This window comes from Myotis davidii, unplaced genomic scaffold (assembly GCF_000327345.1).
Source record: "Myotis davidii unplaced genomic scaffold, ASM32734v1 scaffold187, whole genome shotgun sequence".
NCBI lineage: Eukaryota > Metazoa > Chordata > Mammalia > Chiroptera > Vespertilionidae > Myotis > Myotis davidii.
Genome location: NW_006383018.1, coordinates 7,791,068 through 7,801,361, shown reverse-complemented (window position 1 = coordinate 7,801,361; position 10,294 = coordinate 7,791,068). Strand labels below are relative to the sequence as shown.

Here is a 10,294-nt window from a genome sequence, read left to right as displayed (position 1 = left end):
GTGGGGGAGCGGAGGGGAGGGTAAAGGGGAAAGAGCAACCAAAGGACTTACATGCAGGCACAGAGGCCTAACCAATGGACACGGACAACGGGGCGGGGGGTGGAGGGTGATGGGACAGGGACACATATGTAATATCTTAATCAATAAAAAATATATTAAAAAAAAAAGAAAGGAATAATCGTGGTGGCAGCAAATGCTCCACATTTTTGTTCCCATATTTTCCACCCAAACCAGACGATCAAGCAGGGAGGGTCAGTAAAGATTCGATCTCCGCAAAAGCCTTCTAGACGCTGAGACTTGAACTGGGATTTGTGCAGGTCGACCCGCCCTGGGCTGCAGATCCAGATGGTCAGGGAGCCTATTTGCTGTTAGAAAACACATCTGGCAGATTTCACTTTTTAAAGGGGTGGGAAAAAAAGGAGAAGAAAAAAACACCAGCCATGTGAAAAAGAAAATGTTCCAGTCGAGGGAAGGAACAGCCTCTGAAATCCTCAAAGATTTCTGCCTGGACATAGTGATGGATCCAAAAGAAAAGCCTGGAAATAGCTTGGCACCCTCAACAGAGCACAGGGGACATGGCCTCTGTGAGAATGGTAGAAAACAAGATTAGATGAAAAAGCAAAAGGAAAAGACAAGGAATGGGATCAAAACATGACTGAGTAAGATCAGAGAAACCCACGCAAGAAAGAAATGATACCAAAAAATAATGGGTTGGTTTACATCAGGAATGTAAGAAAATTGAGTTCAAGTCCAGACTTAAAAGACCGGAAGAGGCAAGTAACTCCTCAACCCCGAACAGTTAAAAATAAAACGAAGAAGGCCTTTGAAGGAACAAAAGCTGATTAAAACTCAGCCTTGGCTATGGATGAAATCAAGGATGCAGCCACCGGACACGAACAGCCCTGTGCGGATTACTGCGGCCCTCGGTACATTCTTTCACTTAGGATACATGCATGGTTCAGGAAAAAGAGACAAGGGGTGGGTCTCCAACTGAAAGCCGGTGGAGAAAAAGATACCCTCAAATAAGTAAAGAAGGAGGAGGTACGTGGAGGGGTAAATGAGAAAGATAGAAAAGCTAAGTTCTATTTAGCCAAAACTATAGGTCTGGCTATTGATACATGAAGCTGAGTAGGATCAGAGAAGTGAGTGCCATGTTTGAGAGCTGTGATGCCAAAATAACCAGCCGTCTGGAGGAAAAGAGGACCGCGACCCTACAGACAGAGGAAGCTGCCCCCAACGAAGGCCTGTTCTCCCGGCCAACCTCAGGGTAGCCAAAAAGTAACCAGAAAGGGAAGGAAAAAAAAAAAAAGGGAGGAGCCAATAGCCATGGAGAACAACGGACTGAGGGGTGGGGGCTCCCCCAGGAAGCAGAATCTGGGCGTAATAAATGAACATTCTCCAACCCAAGATGACATCCCCCAAAATGCCAGTTCAGTGGGATTTCAGAATTGCTACTGCTCTGGGACTGCTATATACAGGGTGTCCCTGCAAAATATAGACACACTTTAACAACTGATAGCTCAATTATGAAAATGAAATGTATTTTGATAAACACTGCCTTTATAATATTCCAAGTGTGTGCATACTATTTTGGGAGGTGTTATTATTATTATTATTATTATTATTTCCCATCCTCCCCTTTTTGAATGGGCGTTATCTTTCCCAGTTCCGCAAGGTGGGAGGGGACACAAGGGACAGAACACCGGTCTTTTTAGTTCATGAAGTCTCCAGACCAAGAGGTGCCACATCTGGATCTGGTGAAGAAATACTGAACTTGGAGCACGATGCTATGACTGAATGGGGCAATTTGGGTTACGGACCTTGGGAAGGGGTGTCACTTTGCCTCTGGCAGGGAGAGAGAGCTGAGTACAGGGCGGCCACAAAGGAGAACCCCAGAATCATGAGGGCTGTTCACTGGCTTTTTGCCTTATTGAGACAGATCAGGACTGCAGTCGTCTGCCCTCCTGAAGTAGGTGTGGCCATGTCGCTTGCTTGGTTCGCCTGTCACGTGCCATTAGATTGTTAGAACAAGGAGCTTTGTGGCCAGAGGAAGAGAGGCCCTTTAAAAATTGGTTCCTGTTCTAATGTATAAAGAAAAGTCTTTGAACAGAAAGGACTCAAATTCCCAATACCTTTTATTTATTTATTTTTTTAATTGTTCAGTGTTTTTATTTTTCTGATAATTTAAAAAATGTGAACATTCTGTAATTCAATACCTTTTAATGCCTGGCCACAAAACAGACCTGGAACCAACACGGAAAACACTACGTAGTTCTGGTATGTCATTCTCAAGCCACCCCCCTACCCCCCAATTTTAGATATGTTGTTAGGAAAGCCAGACCAAACTCAGCTGTAGTGCCAGAATCTCCTTTTAATGCAAGTATTTTGTACGGAATTTATAACTTAAGTAACTAAGTGAAGCATTGAAGTTTTTCATGACCTAAAACATAAAGCTGAAACCATCTACAGGCTGCAGCAGTTTGTTGAAAGTATGACTTACTGGCAATGCATAATGTTATATTCCATCCCTTTAGAGCATCATAAAATTCCAGACAAAGTTAGAGGAGGGATAATTTTGGCTCCAAGAGTCAAGAAATTTCCAGGCGTGGAGAAAACAGGTCAGGAATAAGAAAGGTAGCAGAGACAGTAACAAGAACTCAGAATGCAGCAAGAACTGGTTTCCTGCAAATAGCCATTGGAAACAGCTCTAAAACAGTTACAAAAATACCAGTCATCCTCACACCCAGTATCCTGCCAACCTGACCATCATCTTAACTCCTTCCTCTACAAGGTTTTCCCTGGAAACATGGTCAATTTTCCACTACAAGTCTCAAGATTCCCTTATATGATCAATTCTGCTGCTGACATTAATGATAGGAACCTCAAGTCAGTCTAAAGGAATTGCTCCATGCATCAAAAGTCTATGTCTGAGACCCTAAAATCTATAATCAAATTATCTTTATGCCTTGATTTTTCATGTCACTGAAAAACACATACAGTGTAAGACACATTTATCCTGGGAGGGCTGGCAATGACCATGCTAAGATCTCCCTCCTGGGAGCTCATTCTCACGGGGGGAAAGCGCATGGGTAGGTCCCCACTCCAGCAGCCACATTTAGTTACCCTGCCAAAGGCTAGAGAGTGGGACGGAAAAGGGGAGTAACTGCAAACCCCACTATCTGTCAAAATGCTCTGCACACTCTGTCTTACGTAAGATCTCTATAATTCTCCCCAAAGCGTCAGAATTGAAGTAGGTGACACACTGGTCCAAGTTCAAGTGGTTAGGAAATAGCAGTGCTGGAATTTTACACCAAGTCCCTCTGGCACCCGAACTGGATGCTTTTCATCAATCAAGCACCAGAGAGAAGGAGCCTTTCACTCTTAGGATGTTTGTGTTAGACTTTAACACATTTCCCAATATCAGTCAAAAACACTGGGTTAACTTCATGTTTTGTCTCTATTAATCCCTACCCTCCCAGCCCTGCTCAGCTCTATGTTCTGAAGACCTTTCTGACTTCCTCAACACCTGTGTTCAAGACCTTCACCTACTTTTTATTTTAGAAACATTTATTAAGTGGTTAGGCCAGATACTGACGGAGCACTGCAAACGCAGCACTCGACTTATATTTAGGGTAAACAAACTGCACCCCCCCCCACATCTGCGGCACCCCTCGGCAAAAGGCAGAGGCACTTTGGAGCCTCATCCCCAAGTGGAGGAGGCCTGTAACAGTCCTGCTGCCCCAGGCCGAGTGTATGGTAAACCCCAGACCGCATTGCTCTGATGCACGTGACCTTGACATTTGGGCTTCTTTTGCTTGGAGTTCTCAAGCGTATTCTCGTCTTGTTTCCTTGCTTATAATTATCAGTATTTTTAAAATTGTCTACAGTGAGAAAATTCTACGTTTAAAAACAGAAAAAATTACCAAAATTTATTCTGAAAAATACATTATCATCTAGCAGCAGCACTCTTGCCGGGCTGAGCTAGGAGCTGATTTAGAATAATACCTCCTAATTCTCAAACGCAAGAATCCTGAAGCTGCCTGACATGGGAGATAAAGAATACACATGCCCAAGCCACAGACAGGCTGGGAAAAAACACTTGCAAGTCACAAATCTGATATAGGATGTGTGTGTATAAATATGTAAAGATGTGTGTATATGAAAACATAAAGAACTGTTAAAACTCACTAATGAGAAAACAAATTAATAAAGACGGGGCAGAAGACATGAACAGACATTTCACCAAAGAAGACATGTGAGTGGCAAAAAAAAAAACCCAAAAAACTTGAAAGAATGCTCAACATCATCAGTCAATAGGCAAATGCAATGAGATACCATTACACACCCATAAAATATTTAAAATTGAAAAGGCCTGCCATGCCCAGTGTTGGCAAAAATGTGGAGCAACTGGAACTCTTGTGCGCTGTGGTAGGTGTGTGATATAGTACAATTACTCTGAACAACAGTTTAGTAGTTTCTTAAAAACATAAACATATACCTACCATATGACCCAGACCTTCTCCTTCTAGGTATTTACCTAAGAAAAATGAAGGCATATGTCCACAGTTGTACACAAATGTTATACAGCTTTCCTTTGTAATAGCCAAAAACTGGAAACAAGCCAAATGTGCAACAGATAAATGGATAAACAAACTGTGGCATATCCATAATACTATTCAGCAAGAAGGAAGCATGAAGTCCTCAGATAGGCTACAACATGCATGAATATCAACAAAACTAAGCTGAGTGAAAGAAGCCAGACTAAAGAGAGTTTATACTGCGTGATTCCATTCGTATGAACTTCTACAAAATGCAAACTAATGTATAAGGACAGAAAGCAGATCAGCGGTTGCCTGGGGAATGGGGAGGCGCAGGCAGGGATCACAAAGGGGCGCAAGGAAACTCGTGAGGGTGAACTACAATATTGTGTAGTTCACAAATATTGTAGCTCACAATTATTCCAAAAACTGTCTCAAACCTATTAATCTACTTTGTATATGTTACAGATACAGTCTTTGTATTTTTTTCAAAAAAATGCTTTTCTCTAAGGATTCACACAAAACTTGAAAATAAAAGAGCAGTGGTTTCACTGTTTTCATGGGAGACACAGGCTGCACATACAGGACTAGCTGACTGCTAGGCAGGCAGATCCTATTGCCCTCAAGGGGAGGAGAGTAAGGCAAGTTGTAGATTTATTTTTTCCTATTATTCAAAGGCTTACCTTTTAAGAAATATTTCCCACGACAAACGGATTAAAGGATTAAGGAAACCTCGTTTTTTCGGCTTATCTTCTTTCAATTTCAACAGACTACTAAATAATGTAAATATATCACATAAACTGAAATTTTATGTGTGATCAATAGATAGATCAATAGATGAGAATATATGTACACACACACATATTTTTCTTCACATTTGTGCCCAAATCCACTAAATATTTATATTTCATGCTGCTACAAAAATTAATATATTTTTAATGCATTTTATTGATTTTTTACAGAGAGGAAGAGAGAGGGAGTTAGAAACATCAATGAAAAAGAAACATTGATCAGCTGCCTCCTGCACACCTCCTACGGGGGAGGTGCCCACAACCAAGGTACATGCCCTTGACTGGAATCGAACCTGGGACCTCTCAGTCCACAGGCCAATGTTCTATCCACTGAGCCAAACTGGTTAGGGTGACGAAATTAAAATCTTGAACAATGTTTTAATCTTCCTCCACATCTTCTGTATGGTGGGTTATGAATTGCATGATTATGTAAGAATAATACAAATTTAGATAACAAGTTTACTAATTTATTCTGAGAGATATCAAAAAAGGAGGTGACCCATGATTTTGGCAGTGTTAATCTTGAGAGACACTACACAGTATAAAACATTCCAGAGGAATCAGTGAGAATTAGAAGAGCCCTGGTAGACTTTATAAATAGGTAGCCTTGAGTTTAACTTCATCCGATGGTTTGGGCATAGTTATAAAGAAGAGACCTTTCCTATAAAAAGGATCACTATGAACAATAACACAATGTGTTCTTTGGAAGTGAACTCAGCAGAGACATGTAGATAAGCAATAGAAAATAAGACTATGAAAGAAAGGTACAGATAAATTATTGAAAGAACTAAAAAGTCAAGGAAATATTAGAATATCCGGAGTGGTGTATAGGATTTGTTTACTATTATTGTGTAGTCTGACTTTTGAATTTACCACCTCTGGATTCTACTGAAGAGCTCAGTTGTTTCTACTGCTTTGAAATGTGAAACAATATAGTTAACATTTTAGTCCTGGTATGACAGCCAAGTATAATGGTTTTGCAAACCAGCCTTCTATGAGACAGGGAGTGAAGGAGAGCAACGGCCTAGTCCAGCGGTTCTCAACCTGTGGGTCGCGACCTCTTTGGGGGTCGAACGACCCTTTCAGAGGGGTCGCCTAAGACCATCGGAAAACACATATATAATTACATATTGTTTTTGTGATGAATCACTATGCTTTAATTATGTTCAATTTGTAACATTGAAATTGGGGGTCACCACAACATGAGGAACTATATTAAGGGGTCACGGCATTAGGAAGGTTGAGAACCACTGGCCTAGTCTAAAGAAGACACTTGTAGGGAGGCAGATGCCCAGGGAGCCCAGTGGAACAGCCCTTCCCTAAAAGGCTTGCGAGATCTTGATTGAGGAAACAGTGAAAAGGTTTTGAAGGTGCTGTGCTGGGGAAGTCTGTAACCAGATGTGCCCTTGCTATGGTCACCATAAACGACAACAAACGAAAAACAGGACCAGACTGAAGCTATGGCTTAAAGGCATCTCTCCCCCTGAAGAGGATCCCAAGGCATCAAAGAACCACTGGGAAATGTAGCTTGAAGGTCTCAAGTTGCCTGTGTCAGAAGGTCCTCCCCTGTAATGCCTGAGTGTGGGACTCGACCGGGACTTGAACTGCCGCTGTCACCGGTCCTCTCAGAGATAATCTTTTAGCTGAAGTATTTGTTTTATACTATTGGATCCTGTCTGGTAGGTTTTCTAATTTATTTGCTTTTTCAAATGAAACAAGCAGGGTTTCTAATAAAAGTAATTTCTATTTTGTGTGTGTGAAAGGAGAACAAGTTTGTATATTCTTAGAAAGAAAATATGGCAAACACACCAAGCCTAACAGTTGTTATTAGGATGCACAACCAGTTTATATTTATTCACTCTATGGTTCTTTTTGTAGTACTTGCCTTTTTCTAAGCTAAATATCATGTTATTTACAGTAATACTTTGAGTGATACTTTTGAGTTGTCTTTTGAACCCATTATAATATTAAAAATTAAAAAAATAATAGAAGGCACCATTGGCAGCGCCAACCAGTTCCATAAAGGAACGTGCGCGCAGTGTTACCAAGTTTGATTTTTCAAGACAAACTGGATACCTACAATTTTGAAAAATCTGGTTTCCAAAGGATAGCAACAAATTCAAAATGTTTAAGAATATTCTGCAGAATGCCTAAATCCTTTTCAAACTGGACTTGGCCTTCAGATGGCAAAACTTTAGACCAATAAGAATGTGTTTAAAAGTGTAAATCTAATCACAATAAGACACAACTGTGAAAGACTTAGGCATTTAGTGGATATTCTGGCTAGCTCATTTATCTGGTTATCTTCACCCCCGGTTTTCTTTGACTAGGTTATGCAATAACTCTATTGGAGGTGATGTGTATGACACTGACAGTCATGTAAATAAGCTCTGTCTACAGAAGTGTGCCTGGAAGACTGCATTAACTTCTGTCCTGAGGATAGTGACCGGTTTTGCACCCATTTATAAAATGGACATCCCCTCATTCTTCTATAAATACTTTGAGTGATACTTTTGAGTTCTTTTGAACCCATTATAATATCTTACTAATTCCTTAATTAATGAGTAACGTCTTTTTTTAATATATTTTTATTGATTTCAGAGAGGAAGCGAGAGGGAGAGAAACATCAATGATGAGAGAGAATCATGGATCGGCTGCCTCCTGCACGCCCCCTACTGGGGATCGAGCCTGCAACCTGGGCATCGAGCCTGCAACTCAGGTACGTGCCTTTGAATGGAATCGAACGTGGGGCCCTTCAGTCCACAGGCTGATGTTCTTGCACTGAGCCAAACCAGCTAGGGCATGAGTGACGTCTTTGACAGGTTTTAATATTTGTACGAAAGATGTGATTTTATCCTGTTTAAAAATGTACCCATTAACTTCAGACTACCAATTAGGATCCCAAAGATTGTACCCGTCTTTCCATCCCTCCTCAGTATTTTTCTTTTTGAAGTTTTATGACATTGGTGTAATATCTGGGAGGATAAGGAATAGGGGATCAGGGAAAGACATGTAAACTGATGTCACATATGAGCTCCACAGAACTTCTGAAAGTCAATTAATGAAATTAAAGCATTAACGTAAGTTTATTTCTTCCTCTCTGATTTATACCCAGACACACAAAAAAGGCAAAAAACAGCAACAACCCGCTCAAGGAATAACATAAACAAAGAGCTGAATCTTGGATCCATAGATGTTTTTCAAACTCCAGGTCCAAACTCTTTAGAGGATGTAAACTCAATCTACTGAGTCATGGCCAGATTTATTAACAGAATGAAACAGGAAAAAGAAAAGGAGAAAAGGAAACAGAAGCATAAATATTATGAGAGAGAATCATATATGATAATGTGCTATGAACATTTGCTTTTGGATACATGGACAAGGTCATTGAAATGTATTTCTTAATTTGGGTTGCCAGCAAAAAAATTTCAAAGCCGCTAATCATACTTTGGTGCTCATATATCCCCTAAAAATGTTTTGAGAACTTTATGTCCCCTCCCCCGCAGCCGTGTACTTTTTAAGTTGTCATCTAAAACTTTCCATTCAAAATTATAAAGGATGTAATTTCTAGCATATTATAAATATTTATATGTTGCAATAAAGCCAAGATATCATTCTTTTACATTTATCCAATGAATTATAAACACTATAATGTTTTTATACACGCCATCAACCATTTAAAAAATAGATGAACAAGTTCTTTTGTGACAGCAGGAAATTTGACATTGTTCTTTTTCTCCTTGAGCTCTTACTTCCATTTCCACTGGCCTGGAGTAGCTCAGAGATGCCCCCAGATCCCATGCAGCTTTCCTAACATATCCAGATGAATACAAGGTGGTGGTGGCAGCCTCGTTTTTAAGAAAGCCTGTCCACTTATTTAACGCTCCTAACAGTTCACTGCTCACCTAACTGCGAAAGTAACATCATGTGCATGTATAACAGTCATTAAAAATTTGAATTGATGTGATCTAATAAAACTCACTTCCCTAATATGACTGTCTAGTTGCTTTTAGCAAATTCAGAAATTAAACGCGTATTATTTTTAGCCAAAACAGAACATCTAAACTACTCAGTCGGCGGTCTGGAGCTACAAGTGCATGATTATAAAGCATTGGGCAAGGGAGGATTCCAGAAGAAGGCAAAGGAGGTCCCTGGGCCTTCACAGTGTAGCTTTCAACAGGGGCTAAGCTGGGATATTTTTTCTTGATTTTATAGCTTTTTTCTTGATCCTTATAGTTTAAATCCTTCCCTATTTTATTTCACATTATATTAAAGGCTGAAAAGCTTTTCAGAAATGGGACAGGCAGGATTCAAACATGAAATCCTTAAACAAAGTACCAGAAATCTAGGTTAGAATCCTGGGGGTGGAGAGGCTGCCAGTTTATCACAGGGGATGATTTTAACAGTTGGCCTTGTTGCCATGGAGAGCAACACAGGCTTCATTTGATCATCGCAAGGGTCAGCTACTGATCACTCCTGTAAGATACCCACCCCCAGAGACGCTTTGCAATCATTAGCTATCACTAGAATAACAAAATCCTGCTATCCTGGAAGCATTACATTATCTGGAATTATTCACTTTCTGGAATTTTCTCTAGCAGAATTGCTTTCCAAGCATATGATAAAGGCCATCTTGAACAGTCACAAGTTGGCCCAAGAAAATTTTAGAACAAAACCTTCATTCTTCTCAGACCATCTCACGAAGGTAAAACCGACCTCATAGAAATTGGCCCATCTAATCATTACTTTGTAAATAAATATGATCCCCAAAGTTTCTATTAGAATCAACAGGGAAATTCTGTGTACTTTTGTTGTTGGATTTGGGGATTTTTGTTTGTTTTCCTTTTAATTACCCTATTATTTTCAGAATCAAAAATGGTAGCCTGGCAGTGGTACAACCTGACTACCTTTCCTTCTACTGTCCCTTATTCAAAAAAAGAAAAATAGAACAGTATAATAAAGTCT

At 40.1% G+C, this 10,294-nt stretch overlaps 1 protein-coding gene across 10 annotated transcripts in view; it reads right to left on the bottom strand.

The window, feature by feature from the left end:
- The window catches only part of UMAD1 (UBAP1-MVB12-associated (UMA) domain containing 1), a 189,460-nt gene that overhangs the window by 170,543 nt on the left and 8,623 nt on the right, over window positions 1-10,294 (bottom strand). The window contains exon 1 of one of the 10 annotated variants that reach the window (XM_015558271.1): window positions 2,501-2,595. The exons of the other annotated variants lie outside the window; for them this stretch is intronic. The gene's annotated coding sequence lies outside the window, so the exon portion shown is untranslated. Of the gene's footprint in view, window positions 1-2,500; window positions 2,596-10,294 lie in introns of those variants that run through there. 10 annotated transcript variants of the gene reach the window in all.